This window comes from Felis catus, chromosome A1, assembly GCF_018350175.1.
Source record: "Felis catus isolate Fca126 chromosome A1, F.catus_Fca126_mat1.0, whole genome shotgun sequence".
Taxonomy (NCBI): Eukaryota; Metazoa; Chordata; class Mammalia; order Carnivora; family Felidae; genus Felis; species Felis catus.
Window position 1 is genome coordinate 236,703,315 of NC_058368.1, and position 11,640 is coordinate 236,714,954.

Sequence of the window (11,640 nt, forward strand, 5' to 3'; positions counted from 1 at the left end):
CGCACACTGTCAGATACCTCTGGCGTGTACCTAATGGTTCATCTCCAAGACTAAATGGGCACAGCGTCTTTCGGGGTGATGAACGTGCTCTGGAATTAGATCGTTCCGGTAGTTGTGCCACTTTATGAATCTACCAAAATCCACTGGATCGTACATTTTCAAATGGCGCGTTTTATGGCACGTTTTGCATATATCTCAAGAAAAATAAAAATGATCCTGGAGACGAACATGGCCGTCCACTAAATCAACCAACCACTTCATGTGGGCCACTCAGCCAGATGTCCTCCTCAAGGGTTCTGTTTCTGAAATGTTCCTCTGGTTTAACTTTGCTGTTTCTGTCCATTGGGGCAATAACCCTGGGTTTTTCAAGTTGTAAGTCGTCAATGGCTAATAGGGCCATGAGCTAAATTTCTTGGATTTGGCAGATTTTTATTAGAATCCATCAGAATAGAAATTACAGTGGGGTTCAGCTCTAGACCTGCCTACTTGTTTACCAAGTCAGAGCACAAAATGGGTCATTTGCTGTAGCTCACGTTTCAAACTTCAGGAAAGCTCCATAGTAAGTCTCCCACAGAACTATTTGTACACAAGAATTGTGTATTTCTGTCCTTGTTTCTAGCCATTCTGAGAGACAGAAGGGTCAGGCTATTAGGCTGATAAAGTCTCAAGTGCTTCGGTAGTACTGTGCGGACCAGATCTCAAAATGTAAAATAAATCAAATCTTTCCATCTGCTGGCTAATCCAATAGACCCACTTATTCTTTCTGTTTCTAGAACAGCTGAATATAGTTAGTGCTCCTTACACAGTGTGAATTAGAGTTTCCATGAAGAGGTCCAAGATGGGTGCCATGAAAAAGCTTGTCAGCCCTCAGGGACGTGCATCTCTGCTAAGAAACATTTGTGCTCGTAGAAAGCATTATCTTTGTCAAAAACATTTATTACATGAGGGCCAGAAGATGTATGCCATTTTAAGCGAATGAGAATTTTCGACAGAGACTGAGAATGTTAAGTGGAGAGTGGGATGGCGTTTTTAAATGAGCTGTAACCAGGCCCAGGTGTGTGGGGAGGGAAGGGCAGTCAAGGGCCAAAGCCAAGTTCCAAGGCCACCTCATTAGCCACTCAAAGGCCCACCCTGAGGCTAGCAAAGTGAAAACAATGCTTTTTTTGGGTTTTTATTCAATATCACCTCAGGAACACAAAATTTCCAACCCAACCCCTATATTTCCTCTTAGTGTTACAGGTCCATTCCATATATCCTAAGCCAGCGACTCCTATGAATAAACACTTCCTACATGTTTGCAGGGCTATCAGCATGGACCCTTGGCACAGACAGGAAGTAAAGTGTCCTCAGAATACGTACAGAGTCCATCAGTACGCGGCGCTAAGATGTGACTCCTTATGGCCACATGGATCTCATTTCCAGCCGCTTGCCTCTATTTCTGGCTCTGCCCCTAGAGATTCACCTTCATCTCTTTGTCCTGCTGTCTTCTCCCACAGCCTCACAACCACTGACCGTGGTCGTGACATGAGAATGTGTCCACTTCTCTGGTCATTGAGGCCATACCCCCAGTTCACGTCAAAGTGCACCTGGCCCCCTGGGACTCGTGGGAAGTTTGTTCTACTGAACCTATGAGCTCCTCCCACTGGAGTGACCCGCTGGCCTCACCTCCCTCCATCATCTCTGATCATCCTCTGCAAGAGGACACTCCGACGGCAACTGTGATCCCGCATCCTTCTATGGTGTAAAGCCTCATGTGTGCCTAAACGGTACCCCTGGATGGAGGTCATATGTCACAGCTTACTTGGCACATCACTGACGCAGCCCCACCCACCAAAGTTCTCTTTGGGTGAAGAAAAGGTAGTCCTCCGGGTGAGAGAGCATTTCAAGAAACAATGGCCTTTGGGGTCAGCAGGCCACCCTGGGGAGTTGGGGCTAGGGCCCTCCATCCCCAGCAATGCGGGCTTCTGAGTGAGCCTCACGAGCACTTCAGGCTCTGGGCAAGCAGAGACACTGTCCTCCGGAGGAAGCAGAAATGCAGGAGTGTGGCCCGCTGGCTCTCGGTGTCTCAGTCAGCTGGGGCCACCATAACAAAATACCTCAGACTGAGTGGCTTAAATGACGGATACTGACCTATGACATTTTGGAAGGCTAGACCTCCAAGATCAAGCGCCTGCTGATTGGGCTTCTGAAGAGATGGACACGTTCTCTGGGTATCCTCACAAGCTAGAGAGAGAGCTCTGGTCTCTCTTCCTCTTCCAGTGAGGGCGCTAGTCCCATCTTGGGGGCTCCACCCTCACAACCTCATGTAAATCTAATGAACTCGCAAAGGCCCACCTCCCGATACCATCCCACTGGATTAGGGTTGTAACATGCAAATTCTGGGGGCACACAAACATTCAGCCCATGGTACCTAGTGACAATATTTGACATGGAGACAGGGGGTTCTTCCATCTACCTCCGTGAGGAACACAAGATGACAGGTGCATTAAGATTGTCTTCAGGGCACCCGGGGACCTTGCCCTGGCAGAGACCTCTATGGAGTTAGGGTGCTGTGCACAAGAGTCTTCAACTCTATTTGTGGCCAGAAGACATCCACATGGGGACAGTAAGGTAAGACTATGGAAGGATCCATGGGGAAGGGAGGATCCCCAGAGAGAGACCTGCAAGTCTTCCTGCATTGGTGGGAAAGGATCAGAATGACAGCCCATGCCTTATTCCTAGAACACAGACCCCATCTTGAGTCCTGGGAAATGTGGGCTTTGAGGTGTAGGGGACCATGGGGAACTCCCAGAAAGGTAGGGTCCTGCTTTCATGTCAGTGGATCATCCAGGAACTGCCAGTCCCAGGGAGGCTCAGCTGTAACGGGAGATCCTGGAAATAAGCTGAATGGGCCCCTCGGCTGCCATGACAAGAGCAGGATTGACCCTCAAGGGGGTAGCTTGTGAGAAGGGGAAGCAGTGTCCTCAGATGTGGTGCACCGCCAAGGTTGGGTCTCTGGAAGGGCCAGAGGCTGCCAAAGGGTCACATTCCACGAGAGCCAGAGTGTCACCATGTTGGGACCGGTTGCCACGTAAACATGAAAAAACAGAGGTTGGAAAAAACAGCGTCCTTGGTCACTCAGTCGAAGCATAAGCAGGTGAAGGTGCCCAGTTGGGGATTTTTATAATACCTGACACCTTCTCAAAGAAACACAACGATGAACATAGGGGAAGGGAAGGAAAGATAAGATAAAAATACAGAGGGAAACAAACCATAAGAGACTCTTAGATGCAGAGAACAAACTGAGGGTTACTGGAGGGGAGGGGAGTGGGGGGATGGGCTAGATGGGGCTGGGCATTAAGGAAGACACTTGTTGGGATGAGCACAGGGTGTCGTATGCAAGGGATGAATCACCGGGTTCTACTCCTGAAGCCAAGACTACACTCTATGTTAACTAACTTGAATTTAAATTGAAAAAAAAAAAGTGCCTAAAAAGTTTTTCTTTATTTTTTTTAAAGTTTTTTACAAACACTTCTAGTTTTAAGTGACGTTAAGGAAACATTAGGATCACTTCTCTCTGATTTATTATGAAAACCTGTCAGAACTTCACGTTCCAGTGCTGAAGGACAGACAGTACTTAGAGGAGGTACATTTTGATCATTGATAAAAGCAGTTCCCAAGGTCTCAGACTAAACTGACCATCTATCTGATGGGTTTTAAGCCACTTCAAAGAAAAAGAAAGTGCATCTCTCAGCACCAATAAAAGGGTTTTGCTAAGAGTAGGGCGATCTGGAGTTCAAGGCTGGTTTTCAGCACAGGACGTGCACTCGCCTTGGCAGGGTCTCAGCTCCTGTCTGACTGGCGGGCCGTCATTTCCCCACGCGTGTTCGGGGAGTGTAACCCTGGGAGGCACCCTGGAGGAAAGGCTTCCGGGAGAATGTCCGGAGTCCTGAAAACCCCACCGTTAAACACTCACTTCTGTTTCTTCAGCCCACCCGCCTGGCCGCGAGCAGCCCCCGCCAAGAAGTAACCTTGTGTAGAGCGTCCCTCAGGTAGAGGCTGAGTTCCAGAAACTCATGAGTTCCTTCCAGGTCTTAGAAAATTTCTTGCACATTTTCCGATGAAGCACGTAAATGATGTTTATTTAAAAAGCAAAAAAATAGGGACTTACTGTTCTCTAAATGGGTGCTGGCTGAAAATCAAACTTATTGTGCCAAGAAATGTCTTTCTGAAGAAGTTTGCATAAAAAGAAAAAAAAAAAAAACATAAACCCAAGAATCTGTTTCTACTTTAGAGGATGCGCCCATCAAGGATGAGAACAGGCCTTAGTTTCGCTACTTTCTCTCTTCGCTATACATTAAACCTGTGATGACAGGAAGTGGGCAAAAAGAATCTGAATTCTGCTGGCTTTATTTTTACTGCTTAACAGCCCGATCTGGGAGCAAAATTAAATTTTGAGGTCTCGGTAGCCTCAGAAAGCCGTTTTTCAGGGGGACGTTTCTCTAGAACAAGTAAAGGTTTCTGTGCGTATTCAGAAGCTAGCAAAATTCAGAGTTCGTGAAAATGCACAGCAAACACGAGACCAGAATGTAAACACCTGAGCTACCCTGAAACGAGGGACGAGGGGTGACCTTTTCAAAAATATAATCGGAAGCAATGCTAGCCGACTCACAGGTCAGACTGCATCCTTCAAGGATGCTTGTATCTTAATTTGTTTTTCCACCACATCCCTGCGTGTCCTACTCTCTCCATATTGCAACTTAATCGATTCATTGATGATAACTTTTTGGAAGTACCATTCTCAATGGTGACGGTCCTGCGCCATGTTACACAGGACATCTTGGAGACATTCGACGTACCTTGTGTTTGCCATCCCCATCCCTCCGGACGGTCCCCAGCTGTCAGCCCCACAGCCACTTCTTCAGAAAGAATTTTGCAGCCACGGTGTGACCTTCCCCCATCACACCTGTCCCTTTACATTGGCCTGCAGGAGTTTGAAGATTACCCACTCTGGGTGGGGGCCGCTCTGTTTTTCGACACTGTTTCCCCTGCTCCGTGACAAAGTGGCCACATCCTGGCCCCACTGCTGACCGGGTGGTGGAACCAGGGGGGGTGGGCCCTGTCCCCTCTGTATGGGAGGGAATCCACAACGTCTGGTCCCCAGAACTGTGGAAGGAGACACCGCCCACAGCTACTGACATAGGGTGTGATTGACTAAGTTTTCCTGCTACTGGTCACACTCGTTCTAATGGCGCCTACTTGCCATCAATCAACCATTCTGCTTCCAGATAGAGTGGCTGTGACTGAGCCCCTGGCAGGGACAACAAAGGGCTGCCCAGAGAAGTAGGGCATCGATAGCATGATGAGAAGGACACACGGGGACCCATCTGCTTGTGAAGGAACGAGCTGAGAGCCCAGGCACTCTCAGGAAAGGACTTGTAAAGCCTGGGAGACCAGGGCCTGCCACTGGGTCATGTGGCTGCTGGCTCTCATCTCCCGCTGTCCTCCAGCCGCTTGAGATCTTGTCACCAAAGTCCCTTGACCGCGTGTTCCTCCAAACCCACGGCTTTCAAACTGGCTTAATGGACGCACACATCACTAGCATTTAAAATCAGTGATAAAGAAGCCAGTTGAATGCCATCTCTGGAAGCCCACAGTCTTGAGTCTCCGTGACCCCGATGGGCTCCTTCGTGTGCCCACAGGCCTGTCACCACGTGTCTGTCACCACGTGTCTGTCACCATGGGCTGCCTGCGCCCTGCGTGCGACCCCGTGTGACCCCGGCAGGGCCCCCCCTCACACACCACACACGCACTGCTGTCTGCACAGGGGTGCGGGCATCTGGGGCTTGTTTTTATGTGAAGCTGCGAAGGGCCTTCTGTGCAGAGCTCTGCCCGCCCCCCCCCGTTCCTCACACGGGAATGATTTTGTTTTTGTCTGCTCGTCAGCAGCAACGTTGGCCTCTCCGAACTTTCGAGAAGGGCCAGGGTGTTTGTTCAGTCCTGGCCCTTGAACAACCTGTCGCCAAGGACTTGCCATCAGGGCTGCAGCTGAGTGCAGATATCCAGCCAACACCGGGCACTGGGCTGCGTGTCGCGGCTGTGACTGAGTCCTTGGTGCAGCTGGGACAGCGCCAGGAGGGCGGGGCTCGTGCGCCTCCCTGGGCTGGCATCACCGGGTGCCCCCACTGTTGTCCTGGCAGGGCTGGGACCAGTAGGGCCTGCTTGCAGGACTCATGCTTGGGGCGTGGGGACTGACATTCCATAGGCCTGATTTGGGGACAGCATTATTAACTGCCCCGCTAAAGGAACACCCCATACATATAAAATGAGAATAGACCAGGAATCAAATCAGAACAAGTGCACCGATATCGGATGGTGGCTCGGAGCCCCCGGCTGGCTGGCCGTGGGAGGGGCTGGGGAGGGGGTTCCTCTTGTTCACTCAGTGTGGATCTCTCCCCGGTAGATACACAGGTACCAGACAGGGAAGGGCATCGGTCTGGTGTAAGTGGTCCCGCCTCTACTGGGGACCCGCTGTCACCTAACACAAGTACTGGTTCGTCATTTAGATCATCGAAAGTCAGGAGCGGTGTTGTGAGCAAGATAACTTAACTTCTGTGTGCTCATCAAAATCCAGGAAGTAATTCAAGTATGGTGTTATCAAAGCAGGCAATTAAAATCTCAAATATCACTCTGAACAAAACAATTAAAAAGAACAGCCCTAGTTTTATTTATTTCTCAAAAGTTAAGGAGTGTTTTTGTGTGTTTATGGTTTGGGAGTCAGGAATCATTCTTTATGTCGTGCAGGTTCCAATAATGTGCATTCAGGGTGGCCCAGGGACCACCTGGAAGTTCACGAAGGGGCTGAAGCAACCAGGGGGGGGGCACAGCTCCCAGGACAGGGTGGAGACGGGGAAGCCTTGGTGAAGCCCCACCGGCCTCACGGGTCCCCCTCCGCTCCGGAGCCGCACGTCTCCGCGCAAGATCGCGTTTTGTGTTTTTCAGCTCTCCTCTCCCGTCTTCCCTCCTAGAGGAGAGGTGGCCACCGTGTCTGGGTTAGAGACCCAGTTCTGCTATGCTCACCACCCGGACACTCAAGCTTTGAGCACCCTCATATTACACAGCACTTACTCAACACTCCTGTGTATTCATGTCCGCCGAAGAATGCGTACTCTCTTTGCTGAGTGTACTTTGTGCTGTCCCTTTCAGAGGCACTTGTGAGGGTGATGACACTTTCAGAGTTAAGGTGTCTGTTTACGTGCATGTCATAAGAACATTGTGGCCTGATGTTACCTGTTTCTACAGGCGCAAAGATACAGTGCTTCTCGGTGGCGATGAAATCACAACGTACCTACTAGCAGCTGATCCAATCTGCCATCATTTCAAGCTACTGGACATGGCTTCCCCTCTGTGTTTCTTCAGCACGTTATGTTTTAGGGGATCGGCCACTGCTGCCATGTTTCAAGGGAAACTGTTGACCCTATATGTCAGCGTCACTCTGGCCGCCTCACAAAAGGAGCCAACACGGGAAGAAAATCATCCACTGGGTCCCCAGGCTCCACCTCTAGCACCGATAGGAGTGACACAAATGTTAGCAGGAAGCACAGTGACCTCAGACTCTGTGCTCAATGCGAACAGAAACCACTCAAGGAGTCTCAAAAGTCCAGAGGTTCCCAGATGCATCAGGTTGCCCATTCTCCTCCAAACCTCAAAACACGACAACGCAGAAAAACTAAAACACCCACATTACGTGTGTGCAGAGACGTTCAGACTGTGCTGGGGAGCCCCTTGCCCAGCGACGTCCAAGGGGGCCAGTCTCAGAGCAGAGGGCGCACGTGGTCACAGACCGTGGCATCCCACCCTTAACCAGACACCTGCTGCCCTCCATCTTGGTTCCTCACCTGTAAGGAGGGGAGAGTCACACAGACATTGCTGCCGGGCTCTAAAGACTCTGAACATGCGTCTGTAAGCATGTGGCATGTGACAATCACTATGAAGTGTTTGCTGCTGGCTATGGAAGGTCACAGAGAATTACCAAAAAGTCAGAAGTAAAGGGAACAGTATGTGATAAAGCAATATATGAAAGTCCCCTGGCTTATCAGTTCTCAAAAGGAAAATATTGGAAGAGGAGAAGAATGATCAGGAGTGACAAGAACAATGATGTTACCACCTGTGACAGAGTCGGTCCGCTTCCAGATCTGCATGGGGACCGGGATGCTTTGGAGAATGTTCCACTGGTCCTTCCCTGCTAGCTCATGGGGGGGGATCACCGGTCACTTTACAAATGGACATTGGTGGAGGGGCAGCTGGGTGGCTCAGTTGGTTAAGCATCTGACTCTTGATGTCAATTTGGGTCACGATCTCATGGTTCATGGGTTTGAGCCTTGCATCGGGCTCTGTGCTGATAGCTCAGAGCCTGGAATCTGCTTGGGATTCTCTCTCTCCCTCTCTGTCTCTGTGCCTCCCCTTCTCTCCTTCTCTCTCTCTCTCTCTCTCTCTCTCAAAATAAATAAACTTAAAAAAAAAATCAATGTTGGTAAAACCAAAACCAAACAGACTACACAAAGACCCCGTAAATACACAGACAGGATCATAATGAATGGGCATGAGAGGATGATGAGTACCGTGGAAAGGCGCTAATGGCGAGATTTCATAATTGGTACCCCATTTACGAGAGGATATTAAGTGGAAAAGCAGCCAACGTGTTTATTCTCGTACAAAAAATACAAACTGGGCCCGTCGTTTGATGAATACGCTTGAACTTGCGGAGTGGGACGTCTGTATGTAAAACAACAGGGGGGGGAAAGCCGCGTTATTTGGCAGAAGGGCTCACGGCTCCACACCCTGGAGTAAAAGGCTGATGTCGTGGAAGTCTGAGGCGAGGACACATCTCCAAGACTTCTCAATCTGTAGCCCATTTTTAATAACTCAGAAAAGAGTCTTCCGGAAACAGAAAGGAAAAGCCTGTAGAAAAAATGGCGAGTGTTTCCAGTTCAGAGGAGGGGTCCATGCCTTCTGGAAACTTCTGCGTAAAAAGCCAGCAGAGGGCCTCAGCAAGGGGTTGGCTTGTCAAAGTCTCTTCTTCTTCAACAGCAACAACAACAACAAAAAAAACACATCCTTTCGAGCAAGCTCCATTTTTTAGGCAAACTTCTTGTTCCAAAGCACTGTTACCTAACACACGGTGCTGTCTGGATGCACTTTTTTTTTTTTAACAGTTTAAAATATTAAATACTCTATGGGGTGTCTGGGTGGTTCAGCCAGCTAAGTGTCTGACTTCAGCTCAGGTCATGATCTCGTGGTTTGTGGGTTGGGGCCCCGCATCGGGCTCTGTGCTGACAGCTCAGAGCCTGGAGCTTGCTGGGGATCCTGTGTCCCCCTCTCTCTCTGCCCCTCCCCTGCTCACTCTCTGTCTCTCTCTCTCTCTCTCTCAAAAAGAAATAAACATTTAAAAAAATGTTAAGTATTAAACGCTCTCTAAAGGTTAAGCAGGAGAATCAACAATTTTCTTTTAAGAATGACATATTTTACTAACAAACCTTTGTGGTCGCTTGTGTGTCTCCAGACCCGACGAAACCACAGTGGTTTTCTCCCACGTTGCAGATGTAGAAGATTTCCAGTCCTGACACAGGCCAGGCCTGAGAGCCTGTCTGTGTGACCACAGATCCAGCGTGGATCTCAAGAGGACCACGGCACCCGTTTCTTTTGGCAAGGCCCAGCGAACGGCGCTCCTGACCCGCATTCCACTGTGGTTATTAGTCAAAGTAATAGTTTATTTTCTTCACCAGAAAAATAAACCCTGATGCACTCAGCGCAGCGGCTCCCTGAGCCGCACGCGGGCTTTGTTTGACTTACGGAGTGCTCTTATTGAGAAAAAGTATTCAGTAATGGATGAGGAGTCTGTGAAAACTTGTCCTGCAGGACATTAATTTGCCAGAATTATATGGCACTGCCACCGAGAGGGACCACCAAGGGTTATCTCGGGCCGGACGGGGCCGGAGGGGACGCGCCCGCCCGGAGGAGAGCCCGGGCCCAGGACAGCCTCCCTCTGCGCCCGCAGCCGGAGAGCTGCCTTCCGTGGGAAAGGCGGGCTGCCTGCTTGACACGAACAGATGGGACGAACCACTTTTTTGGGGTCACGTTTAGACGGGAATATATGTACAGGGCAAAACTGTGGGCTAAGTTGCGGGCCGCGCCCCAAGCTCGTTGCTGGTGAGGATTTTCAGATTTCCATTGCGCTGTTCACCCTGAAACAAAACGTTCCCACATCCGAGCTGAATTCAAGGGCTCACACCACTGTTGTTTTAAATGTAGGCAGCATTTTAGGTGTGGAGGATGAAGCCTTAACGCCCTACATCACCTGCCTTTCAGCATCAACTTGAAAAATCTAACAAGGCAGTTTTTGTAAGAAATAAATTTCAAACAACTTCCTTGCAAGTAAGGTCATGTCATACCCCCCCCCCACCGGCTCCTCCTTTGTCACCATCTCGTTGGCCTCCCCGTGACACTTCACGCTGCCTTCCCTTCTCATGACTGAGTTCTCTGGGGATAAGAGCAGAAGAGAGAGGCGCCCCCAAATTCTTGTCCTGGGCAGGTGGTCCAGACTCCAGCACTTTGCCCAGAGCCAGCTCCGTTTTCCCCAAAGGCAGGTGGACAACACTGTCACCCGGAGATCTTGAGGGTGCCACTCAGCCCCTAAGTTTGCCTCCCCCGAGGAAGGAAGCATTGCCCTAGGACACCGAAGGGGTTTCCTTCTCCAGGACTGAATTCTGGGTCTTCACCTTTCTCTTGGGTCTACGCCTGTTTGTAAACCACCGAGGCAAGATGGAACTGACCATGTCTAGCCAGGACCCTAGCAAACATCTGGACAGAACAGAGGGACTTGCCTTCTGCTTTTCTCTGTGACACCCCCAAACTATGAAGAGAAACACTAGGGCAAGGAAAGTAGGCACAGAAGACTCCATGTTCCAGGTCTTAATGTGACTTCCCAAGGGCCAAGGGGCTGGTCCCTATGGACATCAGCAGACACTTGACCCTGCTCCTGGGCCAGACACAAGGTCTGGAACCAGGCTGCAGTCACAGGCTTGTCTGGCCCGAGCCTTTGAGAGCGACAGGGCACCCGGGTCACCTCCAAGGAGAATTTCCAGAGTAGCCAACCCCATAGATCATTCCTCTGTAGGATCCAAACAAAACAGAATGTGCCTACATTATTTAATTCCTGTTGACATCTCTAAATGATAGAAGCCATGGTGTTTCTGGTGATAAAACCATTTATACTAAAAAATGTCCTCAAGATGAAGATATGCATATATGCGAACTAAACTCATTCAGTTAGAGTCAGTTCGTTATGCAATAAAATTATGAGTGCGTGTTGGGATGGATAACAGATTTCAAGGTTTCAGGTGAAGTTAGAGCCAGGTTGTGGGAGGTGTTAATTCAGTGAGATTAAAGCCAAAACCACAGAACCAGAAGAGCTCACGAACCACCCTTGGTTTGGAGAACCAACGTCTTCTGCCGATGTTCCCCTGTCGGAGCTGTCTGACTGCACACCCCTTGTGACTGATGGCTCTTGATTCCACCTCTAGACCCAGGGACCAAGGACATAGCTGATGCCATTGGCCCAGTCAGGACCAATTCAGGGGCTTGTGCTGGAGAAAGTGCTGG